The following is a 19008-nucleotide window of genomic DNA, read 5'->3' on the forward strand; positions in this document are numbered from 1 at the left end:
TGTACCACAAACAACTATTGGTATGTTGGAATTCATCATCCGTGGTCTTCTACATTAACCAAACCTGCAATAACTTTCCCAATGACATCCCATTACTGGTACCAGAGTAGTGAGGGCCTTAAGAGGATGAACTTGAAATTGTTCTCATAGCCTGTGACTCGAGCAGGTCTCCTCCTATGGATTTAGCATCTCCTGTTTGACCCATCATACCTTCTGCATAACAGACTGAAATGAGTGATTTAAGCCAGATCATCCATTCCTTGGCTTGGAGCTAACAAGAAGATAAGGAGAATTCTCCACAGAACATTTCCCACTACCACAGCTAACTACAGCACCTTGTCTCCTAAGGCAGCCCCTCTGGTAAGGGCCCAGGCCAGACCCCACCACACCCCATGATGGAAACTTTGCCGACAAATGTTTCTCATATGAACCCAATCAGTTTATAGGGCATTACACAGAGCTATGAATGTACTCCATACATACTCCAACTCTGAAATTCTGAGGCCTCAACCCCAAATCAAAATTATATTACTACCATCATTGTTGTTATTTAACATTTGTTCTTTTTTACAAGTGTAAAGTACAGTGTAATCATTTTCATTAGTCTCTTATCATCTGGAACCCAGTCCCTGCTCACTGCAGAGACTAGAAATAGAGGTGAGTTGGGAAAATATATTGGCAGTGCTGTAACTTGGTATTATCCCCCAACCCAACCCATTCACCCATCCTTACCATCCAAAGGGAGGGATCCACCAAAGATCCACATGAGATTTTGTTAAGAGAACTGACTTCATGCATGACAATAATAGTTACCTAAAGCAGCAAAATGAGAGAGAGCTCTGATCTTTCTAAAGAGAAAGGGAATCTGTGGTGCTCACAACTTCAGACCCCAGTAAGGGATGATGATGGGAAGATGCACCAGAAAGCTCTTGTTCAACTCTCTCATGGAGAATGTGTGCAAGTTGGGGAAAATGATGGTCTATGAGCCTGTGTCTGTTGGAAAGAAGAGGATAATCACCTGGGTGATTTCTGGAGGGCAGTGGTCCACACATGGCGTTATCTCCAACGTTTCTAAAATTCCAAGCAAATATACCTTCCCCACCCCTATCCCTGCTCTAACACACTCAGGCCAAGTTCTGAGGCCCGCCAGAGTGCTTGAGCATTTCCAATCACTTTGATGGTGACCTAAGCGAAAAGGGTATGGAAGGTGAGTTATCTGCCTGTAAAACAGTAAACAACATCCTCCAGAGTTCAAAACAACAGATCCATACTTTGGGATAAGCCCTCCCTCGCACATACCTATGACCACCATCTGTGCTCGGTATGGCTCAGAATCAATGTTTCCATGAAAACTGGTGCTCTGGAAGCATGTCTGTGGGTGCGTTGCTTAAATCAAATATTCGGAGCTTTCCTGATGCACTAAAAAATGTGAACATACATAGACTTTTCTCAATTCATAGGCATTTCTCCCATAAATTTTTGTTCCACCCTTGGTGCCTGTTACCACTTGCCTGATAGCCAGAGATAGTACAAGACAAAATAAATGAATGAGCAGAAACTATTAGTGAGAAAACTCAGAAGCAAACACTCACATATCCTTCAACAGTTTGCTTTCTCCTGGCCTGGGCTGCTTGTGTTTCTGGTTTCATACAACCAATTGTTTACTGGGGAAATTGTTCCTTTCTCACTTGAGGGAATTCAATAGATCCTATTTTATGGCATTCTGCAAAAACCTCATGACTCACAGCCTCAGCACCCAACCTAGGAGGCTCCATGACAAGGCACCAAGAAAGGGAATTTGAGTCAAGTCTGGTTCCCTCCTCTGGGGAATTTCTTTAATTCACCTGATTTCTCCAAGCTTCAGCTTCTGTGTACATAAAGGGGAAATAATAGTACGCACTTCATGAGGGAACATTCTGACATCTACACGTGATCATGCGTGTATTGTGCCTGCATGGGGTAGGTACTCAGTACAGTTAGTGATTGTTATTCCCAGGACAAAATGAACATGCATTTTAAAGATCCTCAGCTCAATTCCTCACAGCTGCAAGGTGATCCACAAATGTGTTCCTTTCGCTCCCCTTCCTTCACTCTTGGAATGTCAGCTGCCCAGAGGGCTATTACCCCATTACCGAGGTCAGGTCCTTCAGACATCCCTGAACCCCAGGAAGATGTGTCTGTCCCTGTTCCATACCACTTGGCTTCAAGGCTGGGTGTGAAATCCTGCCCAAGGCCACCAGTTGACAACAGCCACAAACGGCCCCCAAAAAGCCCCAGGGACCTGAGACTCAGACAAAATAAAGGCCAGAGAGAGAGAAGGGATCCACACACATACAACCAAAGAGGTTCTCTCCTGTCTAGGCCAAATGCTGCTGTTTGCCCAAAGGAGAGCCCAGAGCTCTCTCAGATGTGGTCCACCCCAGCCCTGGGGTCACCCTCTCACAGCTTTCCCTGGCCCAGGCCCAGAAGTTTTAATCAAATGCAAGAAAAAAAAATTAAGTAGTTCTCCTTTAGCCAAAGAACAAGTCCTAGTTCTCTTCTTCAGAGCTAACCCCTTGGAGATGCCCAACCTGGTGCTTCATCATAAGGTGTTACTCAGTTGGCAAAAGAGCTCAGATGAGAAAGGCCCTTCTTGAAGAGAGAAGAAAAGCAGGCTGGGCAAGAGTGCTGGCCTCCAGCCCCCTCCCCAAAGTGGTTCCATTTTTGGCTTCCTTAAGGTGAATCTAACTGTTTAAACAAGATTAAACAAGCATGGAATTTGAGAGGGAGAAGGAAAAATTTTTTTTAAAAAAGGCAAGAGAATTTTTCTTCCCAAAAGACCCAGAACAAATCTAAACTGTAAGAACAGCTTAGCTCTCAGTAGCTTAAAAAAGAAAAGAAAAGAGGAGTTCCCGTTGTGGCGCGGCGGAAATGAATCCAACTGGGGGTTGCGGGTTTGATCCTTGGCTTCACTCAGTGGGTTAAGGATCTGGCGTTGCCGTGAGCTGTGGTGTAGATCACAGATGCAGCTCAAATCTGGTATTACTGTGGCTCTGGCAAAGGCCAGCAGCAACAGCTCCGATTAGACCCCTAGCCTGTGAACCTCTATATGCCGCAGGTGCTGCCCTAAAAGGACAAAAGCAAAAAAAAGAAAGAAAGAAAGAAATGAAATAACTGAAATCTTCCAGGCCAAAAGTGCTCAAGGGAAATTACTATCCTGGGGTCAATGTAATACAGAGGAATTACAAAGGAACAATGAACCCAGCATGGCCACCTTCACTTTGCCTTAGGAAGAAGAAACATAGTAAACTTTACAACCCTAATGCTTTTTTTTACTTAGAACACCAGCACCTGCCACTACAACACAAGAAAATCATGCTAGGTCCCTTGAGAGCTTCACAGTAGATCCACAAAGAAGGATTCAGATCCGATTCTTGATTCATATATTCATCAACTTAGTCATTCAACAAACATTCTGTGGACATCTACTCTATGCCAGGTACCCTGTTAGGCACTGAAGCTATAGCCAGGAACCAGAGAGAAAAGGTGCCTTCCTTCAAGGAGCTTGAAGACTCTTGGGGCAGGAGGCTTGTACACCTGCCATAGTAGGTGCTGTGCAGAGGAAACACCATTGGTTCTTCCCAGAAGAGTCACTGAGGTAAGACACTCCCTCAAATGAGAGGTGACATTTGCTTGAACCTTAAAGAAGGAGTAAGTTTTTCAGGAAGAAGAGAATCAGGAGCTTTTTAAGTGAGGCAGAGAGGTGTCCCGGGGCACTCCATGTGCTGGGGACCTAGCTGGGAAGAAAAGACAACTGTGTCCTAACTGCCAAGGCTTTATTTAACATTCTCCAAAGCTCCAACTCTCCCCTGTGGGTACTGGAGGTTGTCAGAAGGATCAGGAGACCCCCCCAAAAAAAAGACAAAAAACAAGGGATCTGCCATTTCTTGGCTCTGTGACCTTGGGCAAGGGGCTGTCCTGCTCAGGGTCTCAGATTCCTCCTTTGTCATATGAGAAAATTGAGCTGAATGATTATTTTTGTTTAATTCCATGAGAACAGAAACATGGTTCAGAAGCAGATTATGAAGCTACCCGCTGCGGAAGGCCCCCCACCTCCTTGGGGCTTTTGATTAGTCACATCTGGCCAGGCACATCTGTAGGTGTGTATTCACAAACGCATACTCCGTCACATCTTTCCAATCTATCCTCCATTTGCTCATCAAAAGTACAAGGATGAAAATGCTCCTGGGATCCACAGTCTCTGTAAAGCTAAAGATCCACAGCATGAAAGAGAAACACCTTCACAACTCGGCAGTCTCATATCACACTTTACAACTAGACGGTCAGGCTCTGGCCGTGCCTCCGCCTCCATGGCTCCAACCTCCCTAATACATTACATGGCCTCTCCTATCTGTTCCTTGGTCCATAGGGCTCCCTCCGTCTGCCTAGAATACCCTTTCCTTCCCCTTGTTCACTTGGCAATCCTCTATTTACGCTTTAAAACTTGCTCCAGAATGACCTTCCTTAGCAAAGCCTTTCCACATCTCCCATCATATCCTCCTCAAGCATAGTTCTACCCATGCCTAGGATACCGGATGTATTCACTGACATGTGAGTCTCCGCCACAGAAGATGAGCCCCTCAAGAACAAGGACTGTGTCTCTCTGACACTTGTACCCCAGCTCCTAGGACTGTACATGGACACAGACTGTCTGCAGCAGATGTTTGTGGAGCCAACCACGTGCATTTCCATTAACTGTTCTGATTGTAAGCACATTAATACAGGGCAATCCCTCAATGGTGTTTTGGGAACCGGGGTCTCCTAGAGCTAAATTAGGTCCCAGTAGAGAACTGGCCAGCACAGGGTGGAGGCCCATCATCTCCTGGAATATTCCCAGCTTTTCATGAACTCCATATCAGACTGTGGGAGGACAGGTAAGAATAGGGGTTTCACAAGCTTGCCCAGCAATGTCATTTTCATGAAGTTATAGACTCAGAATTGAAAGGAAGCCTAGAAGTCATTGCAAACTTCCACCAGGGCATAGCACCTCAACATGGCACCCCTGACAACTTCTCATCCAAATCCAGTAGGAACTCTCACCACAGCATGAGGGGCCTCTCCTATTCTTTTTTTCTTTTTTAGGGCTGCACCCATAGCATATGGAAGTTCCCAGGCTAGGGGTTGAATCTGAGCTACAACTATCAGCCTATACCACAGCCACTGCAATGCAGGACCCGAGCCGCATCTGCTGCCTACACCATAGCTCATGGCAATGCCAGATCCTTAACCCACTGATGGAGAACAGGGATTGAACCTGCAACTTCAGGATCCTAGTTGGGTTCCTTAACTGCTAAGCCACGAAAGGAACTCCTTTTTTGTGGGGTGAGGGGCCCTCATATTCTTTACTGGTCATTACAAAATGCTTCCTCATTTAACCCATATAATCCCAGAGCTCCCTATGGTCTTGCCTTAGTAATGTCTTATTCGAAGTAAACAGTCTAACAACTAAGAATAAGTGAAGATGCTATTCGAGTGTCCTGGAATTTCTCATATATATATATATACACACACTTATATATTTTGTCCTTTTAGGGCCACACTCATGGCATATGGAGGTTCCCAGGCTAGGGGTCCAATAGGAGCTGTAGCTGCCGGCCTATGCCAGAGCCACAGCAACACAGGATCCAAGCCGCGTCTGCGACCTACACCACAGCTCATGGCAACACCGGATCCTTAACCCACTGAGCAAGGCCAGGCATCAAACCCACAACCTCATGGTTCCTAGGCAGATTCGTTTCTGTTTCCGCTGTGCCATGACAGGAACTCCTCAAATATCATTAAAAAGCTGCACGGGGTGGGGGGGGAGGGTAGAATCAGGAGACTGGGGTTAACGGATGCAAACTATTGCTCTTGGAATGGATTTACAATGAAATCCTAATGTGTATCACTGAGAACTACATCTGAGATACTACACTGAGATACTTACATCGCAACACAACAATGGGAGGAAAAACTATGTATACATGTATGTGTAACTTGGTTCCCATGCTGTAGAGTGGAAAATAAATAAATAAATACATACATACATAAGGCAATCAAATAATAAACTGCAGACAACTCCTCATACTCCCCTTTCCCTATATTTCTCTTTTGACCTCCCACCCTAGTGAAGAGATACCCCAAAACTCTCTTTTTCTTAACCATTCCCAACCAAGCCTGCTAGTAGACTGCAGTCTCTTTCCACAGGGAAACCACCCTAACTTGCTCTCTGATTGTGCAACTACTGTGGATAATCTTAGCCTCTCTAGTTTTTTTTTTTTTTATCTGTTGTTTTCTCCCTTATCCCATTCCCCAGATTGTGCACCACAAAAGAAAGCCCAGAAAAAAAAAAAAAAAGAAAAAAGAAAAAAAAAAAAAAAGAAAGCCCAGGAGCTTCCTTGGTATTGAAAACACATTTTCTATTCTTCTAGTATATGCTGGTAGAAATGGAAGCATCCACATGATAGAAAGCCATCACACTTTCCCTACATCTTTTTTTCTCCATTCTACACAGCCCGTTTCTTCATCTGGCCCTCAAATGGCAAGTCCCCAGAGCATCCATCATTTAGATATTATCCTTGGATAATCCCCACTGCCTTTAAAAAGAGATGCTCATAACTGAACACAACAATTCAAGTACAGTTTCACAACACAGGGCACCGTGGAATTTTCCATGAAGAAGAAATATATTAATGAAGCTAAAGAATGCATTACTCTTTACAACATTTTCTACAAAACGAAAGTATAGCCCAGTTCAAAACTAGTCACTAACTTTCAGAAGTGGCCATCACAGTCTGTACATAAAAGGAGATGTGAGTGGTGTGTGGATGGCTGTGTGCCTTCAGTCAAGGCTGAGCACTCAACAGGCAGACCACTGGTCAGTATGATCTGAGGGGCTGTGAGGGCATCCCCACCCCTCCCATCAAAATATGCCCACTACCAGCACACATAGCATGTTACTCAAAGGCTTTAAAAGCAATTGTTAAGATGCAACTATGTCACCAGAAAGATGATACCCTAAGAACTTGTTATTAATTAGTGTCTCAGCTCAGGTCAAGATTTTATTGGCTATTGCTAGAGGAAGTAAGGAAAGGTCTGGATTTGCCCCAGTGGAAAGCTGTATACATCCAGAGGGAGCACAAGGTGAGGGAGGGGTGATGAAGGAAATAAAGGATGCATCAAAAAGGGAATCTAGGAGCCTGTTAAGGGAACAGAACAGCTCACAGCACACACTCAGTGGCCAGACTGTAGCTCTCAATGACTGGTTGGAGGTGGAGCCCTACTTTGCTCAGCCTCCAGAGAAGCACACGGCGAGGGTGCCCTCTAGCGGCGAGAACAAGCGCTCACCAACCCCCTGCGCAAAGCAGCATGGATTTCAATGTGCGCTACCTCCCATCATTGATCATTCGACAAATATTGTTGAATTCCCACCACGTGCTAAACACGATGATAAACACTAGGGAGACGTGTAGATAAGACACGCTTGCGCTCTCAAGAGGGTTTCAGCCTGGTTGAGGACGTCCCACCAGTTGTGGAAGATGTGTGTGTGTGTCAAGGACAGTGGGCGTGCAGAGGCTGAAGTGGTTATCAGGAAGGTCTTCCCAAGAGAAGTGACCCTTAAGATGAGATATTCACCAGACAGCTAAGTGGAAGAGAGGCATTCCAGACAGAACAGCACAAACTGGAAGGGTTCTTATCCCATCTGGGAGAGAGAAGCTGGGGGCATGGCGAAACTGGAGAGGGGTGAATTGAGTCAGATCATGCAGAGTTTGGCCTTCAACTTGAAGGTGCCAGGAGCCAGAAAGGGAAAAAAAATCCATTTCACAGATTTAAAAGTATTTCTCCAACAAAGGGAACAGAAGCTTAACCTCAAACAAACAAAAAAAGAGGGTCTAAATTAAGGATCAAGATGGCAAGGAAAAAGTGATATGAAGGCAGGAGGTTAACGATTGGGTGTGGAAGGTAAAGGAAATAGAGGAGTCTAGACTAATTCCTAGCCTCAGGCTTGGGAGGTCAGCTTGATAATGATGTCATTCATCAAACCAGAAATTAAGAGAAGGAGCTGATTAGGAAGAAAGATGCTGAGTTCAATTTGGAGCTTGTAGAGTTGGATGTGCCTAAGGGACAACCAAGAGGCAACTCTGGGAGGTAACTATTAGTTGACAAATTAGCTCTGGGAACTAATTTGAAGGTGTGGAGTAATCTATGACCCTGGAAAGGAAAATGAACAGCCAACATGAAGAGAGAAAAAAGCTGAGGCTCTTAGGGAAAGCTCATTTTTAAGGGGTAGGCAAAGAAGAGCTGCCCCCCCTCAGAGAATAAAGGAAAGGCTGAGGTGAGGGAGAACCAGAAAAGAACTGAAGCCATGGAAGAGAGCTTCAAGAAGGGTGTGGTCAATTTCCTCCAACAAGTACCAAGACTATAAGTCTCACGGTGAGTTGAAGAGTACGTGGGGCTCAGACAAGGAATGTGGTCTTCACAACACTCAGCTTCATGGTCTCTTCAATGTGGATTCTGAAAATACCAGTCTTTCCTTCTACCACTCAGGATCCAGGACTACCCAGGTTAAAAAAAAAAAAATGTCTTAAGGGATGCCAACTCTTGGTTTGATAAACCCCTTATAGGACTGTGACAAGAATTCCATAAAATCATTTATGTAGAGCACCTAGAAATTGCCCAGCACATAGTAGGCACTCCAAGCTACTTTCCCACCCCCACCCCACTGTGATAACACAACTAAGAAAGCAAACCTAACAGGATACAGACTCACATTAGATTAGCTGGTGTCTAAGCTGACCAAGTCATGGCCCCCAGCACGCAACTGGGTAACTGAGAGAGGGCTCAGTCCAGGTGGACGTAATCTCCACCAAGTGGGCACTGCAGTGGCTCATGTGTTCAGCTAAAGGGTCAGAAATTGGATCCTGAGATTAAGATCCATTACTGACCTCAGTGACCCATCAAAACAGTGATGAGGAGGTATTGTCATGACTTTTTGTTTACAGACACTAGACTTCTAAAGATTATGTAATTCTCCCAATGCCACACATTCTTTCCCAGGAAACAGGGTCTGTTTTTAAACCATGTCATCTCTGATGTCCTTTTTGAAGATTTAGGAGGACCAGAGAGGAAAAGGCGCACAACCACACCCATTAACTGTACTGGATAGCAGCCACTCTGAGCCAAATCCCCAATTTCTTCTCAGCTCTGCAGCTAGTTCATTATCTCATTATTATGAAGCTCCTCTTACTTCTCAGGGCCTCAGTTTCTCCAGCTGGAAATAGGCTGAAATATTCCTGCGCTTCCCCCGCCCTCTGGGGCATGGCCATGCTGAGATTATGTCTGAATGCTGGCTTGGGCAGAGGGAAGCCCAGTCCTGCTCACTTCAAGGGGACGTGCACATTCAGAAATCCAGGCCAACTGCATGGTGCCTCCTAATCAGATCGCTCACTCCTGATACCTCGAACAAATGAGAACTTGGGGGTTTCAACGACAAATAAAAGCTTGATTCCCAAGGTGGGGGTCAGGGGGAGAAGGATGGACTGGAAGTTTGGGTTTAGTAGATGCAGACTACTACATTTAGAATGGATATATGTATGACAGGGTCATTTTGCTATACAGCAGAAATTGACAGAGCACTGTAAACCAACTATAATGGAAAAAATAAAAATCATTTAAAAGAATAGAATGGAAAAGCAATGAGGTTGACGGTATAGCACAGGGAAATATACCCAATCTCCTGGGAAAGACCATGATAGAAAATAATATTTTTTTAAAAGAATGTTAAAAAAAAGATGTGGTACATATACACAATGGAATATTACTCAGCCATAAAAAAGGAAATAGTGCCATTTGAGGCAGCATGAATGGACTTAGAAATTATCATACTAAGTGAAGTCAGATAAAGACAAAAATCATATGAGATCACTAACATGTAGAATCTAACAAAGAATGATACAGGGGAACTTATTAATAAAACAGAATCAGACAGGCAAAAAAAAAAAAAAAAAGAATCAGACTCAAAGACTTGGAAAACAAACTTATGATTACCAAAGGGAAAACATGGTAGGGGGAGGAATAAAATGGGAGATTAGGAATAACATATACACACTACTATACATGGGATGGATGGGTAACAAGGACCCACTGTACAGCATGGGGATAGCCACTCAATACTCTAGTGAAAATAAATATAGTGAAAATGAATGGACATATATATAACTGATTCACCATTGCCGTCTGTATACCTGAAACTAATACAACATTGTAAATCAACTATACTCCAATAAAATGTATTTTAAAAAACTCAATTCGAACAATAAGTCTTCAAAAGGAAAGGTGCCAGGCCAACTGGCCATGGCGCAACTAAACTCTGGTGAGGTCTATACATCACCATGTGGATCTCAGGATCTAAGTCTTTACTTTGCTCTCACCCCTAACCTTATCCCTTCCTCGGATTTTAACCTCTCTCTTTTTATTATAGTTGATTTACAGTGTTGTGTCCATTTCTGCTGTAGAACATAGTGACCCAGTCATACATACATGTACAATCTCTTTCTCATACTATCTCCCATCATGTTCTACCTCAAGAGATTGGTTATATAGTTCCCTGTGCTGTACAGTAGGACTTCATTTCTTCATGGGATTCCTCTAATATCTAATGTCCATGGCTTATCAATCTAATATATTCATCGCTCCCACCAAGTTCTCCTTTCCTTTTTCCCATCCTCACTGTCTGTCCCTTATCTTCCTCCTACTCTACCATCTACACACAAAGACAAACACACATGTGCACACATCTCTAGCCATTCCAAGCTGTTGAAAGGAGTGGGCCGCCCTGAGGATATCTCAGCGCGGCAGCCTGCAGAACTGACACTCATGTTCCTGGAATGCTCCCTGGCCACCTTATCACTGAGCCCATCCCTTCCTCCAGTCTACCTGCTCCTGAAAACCCACTTCCTCTGGAAGGTCTTCTTAGATTAATCACATAAGAGCAGTTTCCCCTGCTCCACCCTGCTTCAATCTGGATCTCAAAGCTGTTCCCACAAGCTACTTTCTTATCTCAATTATTCACTCATTGCTTTTCCTAATCTCTGATGTGCATTTAGCCTTTATGTGTAAATGATGTTTATTCTCTACTGGCAAGTTATGTAACTTCCTGATGCCTTCCCACGGTCACATGTGTGTCCATGCTCATCCGTCAGTGTCGCAGCAAGGGCAAGTTCCCTGTGCAGCACCAGAGAGGCATAAGAAGGAATGTGTGAAGATGAAAACAATGATGATCATATTCAACAATTATTTATTGAGCTCCTCCTATCTTCTCATCAGTGCACTAATTTTTCTGGGGTTGGAGTTGGGAGAAATCCATTAAAAAACTATAAGGCAGAGTCCTTATAAGAAGAAAAATAATATCAATTCCTCACTTAGCACTACAATTCAGAGTTTATAAAGCTTTCTCAAAACACTGGCATATGATCCCTATTCCTTTATGAGAGCCTGGCTGAATATCATCATTCCCACTTTAAATTCAGAGACAGCTGTGGTTTGCCAAAGGTCACATAGCACAGAGTACCAGATCAGGGACTCCTGGCCCCTCAGGATCCAAGGTTCAGGGAAGCGAAGGAAACAATAAACCCCCAAATACAAACCTCTGTCTGAGGGCAACAGACAAAACTGTAGGTGATGGATACCAAAAGGATATGTACAGATGACACATGTTAAAGGTATCTGAAGAATTAGTATGAGGAAGAGTCAGCTATAATGAAGGGTCTTAAGGCAGACAAGATAAACACCTCCCAGAAATGGCCTCTAGGGACAACACTGAATTGCTGCTCCTCTGGCCACATGTCCTCTGCTCCGAGACAGCATCACACTGCTCACATCGGACACGGAGAATAGCATTAGTATTTCCCAATAAATCATTTTCTGGGCACAAGTACTGGGAAAGAGTTTGACTTTAAATGACATCTACATCCTGAAGGAAACCAAAATTAGCAGTTTCTACAGTCATGACCCATTAATTCTTCCAAGTGGACTACCCAGGACAGGAGGCTATGACTCCCTTGCCAATCTGGCCCACGTCGCACCACTTGGCCCTCCCCACAGCCCTGCCACTCCATACCCACAAATTCCCATATCGCATCTGAGCCTACAAGGCCATTTAAATTAAGGTACGGTTGTGTGTGCACATGAGTATGTATGTGCTTGGACACATGGCCATTCCACCAATCCTCATCCTCCAGGTCTCTAAGAAGTTAGTAAGGCTAAATTATCTATTGCTTGCATGCATCTGAGGCTGACCATGTTCCCTCTGGTAATAGGTGTTTCTTGACAGACCCAGGGACACAGGAAACCAGTGAAGCCAAGCAGCCTAGCGTCAGGGGCAGGTGCAGGCTCAGGCCCGAGGTTGGTTCTAGATCTGCAGCAGTCCTAGGGCGCTTAGCAGGGTAGTTTGTGCATCTTCCATCTAACTTTCCTCCATTCACATGATTTGACTTCTTTCTGTGCCTACCTCTTGTTCCTCACCTCTGAGCGGCTCTCTGATCCCCTAAACTCTCCGTATCTTCTCCTCACCTCACAGCACCTGCTCCTCTGACTGCTGGCTCACGTGCATCCAGCCTGGCCACCCTCCTCTCCCACGTCCTGATCTGGCAGTTTCAGCACCCAAGGCTACCTGATTCTCTCAGTTCAGAACAGTTCAGAACTTATTCTGTCTGGTTTAGAACATTTAGAGGGGAAACTCTTCAGCCTGGCTCACTGTTTCAAGCATCCAAGTCACTGGTGGGCCCATGGGTTAGTTGCACTTAGGGTGATTGCTGTGTCTGATCAGGGGCCAGCCTGGCACACAGCTGTAAGCCTTGAATCGCTCATGCACACCTCGCCTTTCCCCTCCGCCTGGGATTCTGCAGTAAAGCCTGGGCTGAATCCCTGCTTCCCACACTGAGCCAGGATTGAAATCCTGGTTTTGCCATGTATGTTTTTCTTTAGAAATATTTAGATTATTCTCTGGTGCTTCTATTTGTCTATTTCCATTGTCTAGTTGACTCATCAACAAACTGCAAAATCCTCAAGGCCAGGGAGGATCTCACCTTTCCTGTATATGACAAAGCACTGAGCATAGCATGCCACGCAGGCCAAAGGCATGCAGGCCATTCATGAATGAATGAACGTGTTAATTAATTTAGGAAGAGAAAAAGGCTGACCAGGAGAGCATCACTGTCTAAAGCAGTTAGCCTGCAGATCCCTGGACAAATGGCCATGTTCCTCTGTGCTGTTCTAGCTACAGGGCCCATCGCTCTGCCTCCCCAGGGCCTTCAGGCTGCAGGTGACTGAGCCCTCAGCTACCCCAGACACCCAGGCCTGCAGGGTCTGAAGAACAGGCTTCTTTGTCTTTTAGATTATGTTGCTTAGTGCTCACATGGAAAATTAGCCATCTAATTTGGTTACTGGAATTCAAGCCAAGCCCCCCAAAAGAGTAATAAGAATCATATCAAAAAAAAAAAAAAAAAGAGTGTCTGGGGTAAGGTTGGAGGGAGGTGAAGAGAGGGAAATCCTAAGGAGTCTTCAGCTCAATTCATAGCTGGGTCTGTGTTCCAGGCCCAGTCCTGTTGCTATCCTAGCTGTGGTTCTCTGGGAAATCCCTCATCAGCTGTGGCTATTCACCTTATTAGTCCTTCCTACATCCCAGGGCTACTGTGAAAGTCACATGCAATCATAAATGTAGGATGGGTGTCATTATGCCATCATCATCCTCACGAGGAAGATAACTGTGCCAATGTGGCTTGGAGTTCCTCAGGGCTCTGCCGTCTAGGACAGACACACTCACCCAGACATATGTATCGGAAACACAAACAGTGGGAAGAAATCAAAACAAGATGCAAACACTCATGTGTGTGTATATATCATGTATCAAATGAAGCTACATGGTTGTTTATTTTAAAATACAGGATTGTTTACAGTGTGGAGCCTGGACTGTAAGCACACAACTGACTTGAAGTGAAGAAAAGGGAGTTCTAGTAAACTGCCATCCAAGTACCAGGTACTCCACGTAACTTGTTTCTTTTTTTTTTTTTTTTTTTTTTTTGGTATTCTTAGGGCCACAACAACAGCATATGGAAATTCCCAGGCTAGGGGTCAATTAGAGCTGCAGCTGCCAGCCACAGCCACAGCCACAGCAACATGGGACCCAAGCCACATCTGCAACCTACACCACAGCTTACGGCAATGCCAGATCCTTAACCCACTGAGGGAGGCCAAGGATCAAACCTGCATCCACAGAGATACTAGTCGGGTTTATTACTGCTGAGCCACAATGGGAACTCCAGTTGTTTCATTTCTTAGAGTGGTCTTGATATTATTCTCTTCTATTTTGCAGAGAAGAAAACCAAGTGTGGATGAGAATTGGCACCTGAACTCCAAAGATGACCCTTGTCCACTCTAACTGGCTTCCCCATAGACCCTCAGGTTAGGAAGCTTAGGGATTATCTGGGCCAACCACTCCTCAGAGCAGTCACGAAAACCACAGCTGATTTCTCTGGTGGCGGGCGGCTCGTTGGGTCCCAGGCAGCCCAGACCAGGCTTGAACATCTGGGACCATCAGAAGGTAGCTGTCCACTAGCACTGCAGAGGGACCACATTTGCTCTTAGGGAACCTTCCCTAACACCCTCATGAACAGGGACACACATCAGCGCCCAGAGAAACCTTAACAATGTAATTGAATTTCGCAATTGTCAAACACCAGGCAGCATGTCCTGTTTTATGAATGTCCCTGCATTTTATTTATTTATTTATTTAGTCCTTTAAGGGCCACATCTGCAGCATATGGAAGTTCCCAGGCCAGGGGTCAAATCGGAGCTGTAGCTGCCGACCTACGCCACAGCCACAGCAACACAGGATCTGAGCTTTGTCTGTGACCTATACCACAGTTCATGGCAATGCCGGATCCTTAACCCACTGACTGAGGTCAGGGACTGAACCTGCGTCCTCATGGATGCTAGTCAGATTTGTTTCTGCTGAGCCATGATAGGAACTCCTCTGCCTTCATTTTAAAGAACAGAAGACCAGTGACAAAAGGCACGTGGGAAAGGACTAGTGACCCAGCACTGCAGGCCTGCTAGTCTCATGAACAGCCAAAGAAGGGCTGGTAACTTGTGAATCTGTCTCTATGCCAGGACCTCGATGGGAAAGAGCCATCCACATTCATAGACTAGGCTTTTGGGCCTTTCCAAAGATCCTAGAGCCCAAAACCCCCATTCTTCTCCCCAAAGCCCTGGGGTTGGAATGGGAGCCTAGTGGTGAGGAAGGTGCAAATTGGGAGTCCAAGCACATGGTGGAAAAGTCAAAGAAGCTGGTATTGGGCAGTTGGTGGCACATCTTGCCATGCCAAAGGACCCTTGATCCAGATGTGACCCTGCATGTGTGTTTTCCTGCTGTTTATAATCAGCAAATCTATTTTTGTGAAGTTGGCTTAGTTTTTTTAAGTGGACCAACACCTCATGCTTTCCAAACATGTGGAAAATAACAAAAATGGCTTTAATAACTGAGGTGACTTTCTCATCACAGCTTTCCCTGAGATGTTCGGAACCCATAGAGGATGGACAGAGAGGAAACAAGTGGAAACAAATTTGGGACCGCCATCCCCTCCAAGGACCTGGCAGGCCCGCTGGGGCCCCCAGCCTGCTCCTCTCCAGTGACCCAGGCAGAGGAACTTTCCATCAAGGCAGGGCCTGACTCAACCTCTCCCAAGCAAACCAGACACCAGCCACCAAACTGCCAGCACAAGAGTTTCCATAATGAGAAGCTTCCAGGAAAGCCCCATAAAACCTTTACTGTAAATTCAATAAACTGGATTTCAAACATGGTGGCTGGGCTGGGGAAGCCTGGAGCCACACAGCCGCCCTCCACTCCCTGCCATCTGCACACACACACACACAGGAGGAGGCGTTCCAGCCCAGCAGAAATGCAGCCCCACCCTCATCCCCGTGCCAGTCCTTTCACTCCCAAGCAGCTTCAACATGCTGTCCCCACACCACCAGCACCACTGGACCAGCTCAGGTCTGGACCCAGAGGAGGCTTGTCCACAGAACTTCTAGACAAACGTTACTCAGCTGATCACCAGGTGTGAAAAACAAGCTCTCCAAGGCCCTCGAGCACTCTGGGGACTTCAGGAACTCAACTCCTTGATGCCTGTCTGGAGCCCCTCACCTGCCTTTCTATACCCCATACCATTAGTCCAATCAAGGACACCCAGCCATCTAAGACCATGAGAAGGAAATACACCACCCTCTCAATATTCATTCTAAATCCAGAAGACTTTTGACTTGGGTTGATGGAGTCATAGCATTTCCCCTATCCTGATCAAAAACCTCAACCTCAGACCCCAAACCTTGGCTGAATGCTTCACACCTAACCCCCAACACTGAGGCTCTGGATTTCCTATACACATGAGTTTCCCTCTCGCCTTTCACTCTCTTACCCTCCCAGGGCTGAACCAGCAAAAGGATCAAAAACACTTGCAGAGCATCTCTTGTGGGCAACCCAGCCTGGGCTCTGTGTCGAGATGCAGAGGCTAAAGCAGGCCTTGGGCTTCCAAACTCTGTGCCTGGCCCACTTCACGGGGCAAGGTGGATATCAGGAAAGGTCACAGCAGAGTCTGTGCCGGCGAACACGGCTGAACAGACTAGGGAGAAGGTGATGGCTTCAGTGGCAGGGCCTAGGAAATTTGTGTTTGATCAGAAAATATAGCCAGCACCTCAAAACTTTGGAGTAGGAGGGGACTTAGAGGTTATCCAACTCTACACCTGCATCATGCAGATGAAGGAACTGAGGCACAGAGAGGTAAAGTGACTTGTCCAAGGTCAGACATGCACTCTTTCACACAGTCAGTAAGCCAACTACACACACTACCACAGGTCAGCCTCCTGACCACAGCACTCACTCCCCTAGCACTTCCTGCTTCTGAAATGACAGGGACCCTGGGAGTGTCTAAGGGACAAAGCCGTGAGGCATGCCATGGTGTAGCATGAGGACACGGGGTTCACAGAAGACTGAGGTTTATGTGGCCCTCAGCAGACAACCCCCACGAACCTTAGTCTCTTCTTCTGTACAATATACCCAGTAATACATCTATCTATACCTCGCTTTCACGTTTGCTGCAATTATGCAAACTGTGAACCCCTATACCAGGGAGGAGATGAGGAAGAGATAATAGAGTTAGGTTAGCACATGGGAAACTAATGCATGTTCCAGCTCCCCACTGAGCACCTGGGTGATATTCCACAGACCAGTATGCTGCCTCACCCACCCGCTGAACCACTGCTGTCTGAGGCAGCTGCTCAAGAAGCTGCGACTTTGCAGCATGATCCACAACCCTGATCCTTTCTGAGAGCGAGCGGGCAGAAAGTGAAAGGCATACTGTGCATTTCTCCTCCTCCGGGTGATAGGGTTTCACATTCCTTCCTGCCTTGTCGAAGGAGGACCACAGAATCTTCGCTACAAGCCTGTCTAGAGGACTTCCCGCCCCTACTCTGTGCAGACACTTGGGCTGTGGATATTTTCCACTTTTCTTAAACGGCTTTTTTGGGAAACTATTTTCCTCCAGCCCTGGACCAAGGACAAACCAGTCAGGTTTGTGTTGTGAGTCTAGGGTAGCCAGGCATTTGCCTGAAGGCTTGCGGGGCCCAGCACTGCCTGTACTTTTCCATGAATGGAGGGAGGGGGCAGCAGCAGGGTCAGCTTCCCTGGGAATGGTGCCTGGTGGCCCGGCATCCTGCGTATTTTCCCACTTGGCTTTGGAGAAGTTACTTCAATCTGATCCAATCCAGCTGTGGCGGAGGCCCTGATGGGTGTGAGGATTCAGAATTTCAGCCCTGATTTTTAAAGAGGAGGTGTCCTCATTTCCCCAAACCAGGTCCTCTCCCTGGTGGATCTGCATGGTAGTTCTTCAGCCTGGGCTTCTGGCTGACTGACCCCAAGCCCACACCCATTATTTGCATGTCTTAAAGGGGCTTTAGGGCTGGTTGGCCTGACCAATAACCTGTGCTCATACTTCAGCCCAGCCCCAGCCTAGGGTGAGATGGAGAGAGAACTTCTGCCACTAACAAAATGACTGATGATAGAGGTTTTGAGGAGACATAGACTATATGAAGTGGTTAAAGACATGGAATTTGGGGTCAGACATACTCAAGTTCAGCTGGCTCTGCTACTTTCTAGCTGTTGTGACTTCTTTGAGTTTCAGTTTCCTCATCAGTGAAAAAGCTAATATGACTTGCCTCCGAGGATGGGAGGTAGGATTAATTTAAGCGATAAACACAAAAAGTACTTAGGGCTGAATCTGATACAAAATTGGGGATGTAATTATGAACAGGAGGGCAGGTTGAGACATACAACCTAACCAAGCTCTCATGCCAGAATTATGATCTAGTGAAAGGAAGGGAAGATGAGGACAAGGCAGACACAGGGAACAGCATGGAAAGGCAGTCTCTCTACTTTAGAAGTTGCACAGGATCGCTGGGATTTTGTGGCCAAGGCCTGGAGGGGAAGAAAAGGTGTTGGCTTGAGTCTGGTCCTCAGAGAACTCAGAGAAAATGGAATCTTCAGCAAACTCACATGTGGTTCAAAAGCAGCCTTCGAATGAGACAGCCTAAACCCCTGCCCCACACAGGACCCATCGTCCTGCTGAGCTAATCTCCCTGGAACACAACGGGCTTTTTTTTCCATCCCCCTACCCCACTCTCAGGTTCTCCCATCACCTGCACCAGTGTCCGTTTCTTCCTACAAAACCTTGCAACAAAATTATCACTTGACACTAGATTTTTCTTAAGTGCTGGTTGGCAGACCAATAAGTATAGGGTGATCATTCTAATTTTGCTGAAATATAAACATCTATCAATGATTAGAAAACTTATTCCAAGGTTCCTGCATTTCAAGGTTAACAGTGATCACCTTTTGTCTGCAAGGTGTACAATCAAGGGCGATTTTTATTTTCGACTTCA

General features: G+C 45.8%; 1 long non-coding RNA gene across 1 annotated transcript in view; it reads right to left on the reverse strand.

Annotated features, from left to right (window-relative positions):
* The window catches only part of LOC102167638, a 99636-nt gene that overhangs the window by 72034 nt on the left and 8594 nt on the right, over positions 1-19008 (reverse strand). The gene's annotated exons all lie outside the window — the stretch shown is intronic.

Source organism: Sus scrofa, chromosome 4 (genome assembly GCF_000003025.6).
Source record: "Sus scrofa isolate TJ Tabasco breed Duroc chromosome 4, Sscrofa11.1, whole genome shotgun sequence".
NCBI classification, from domain to species: Eukaryota; Metazoa; Chordata; class Mammalia; order Artiodactyla; family Suidae; genus Sus; species Sus scrofa.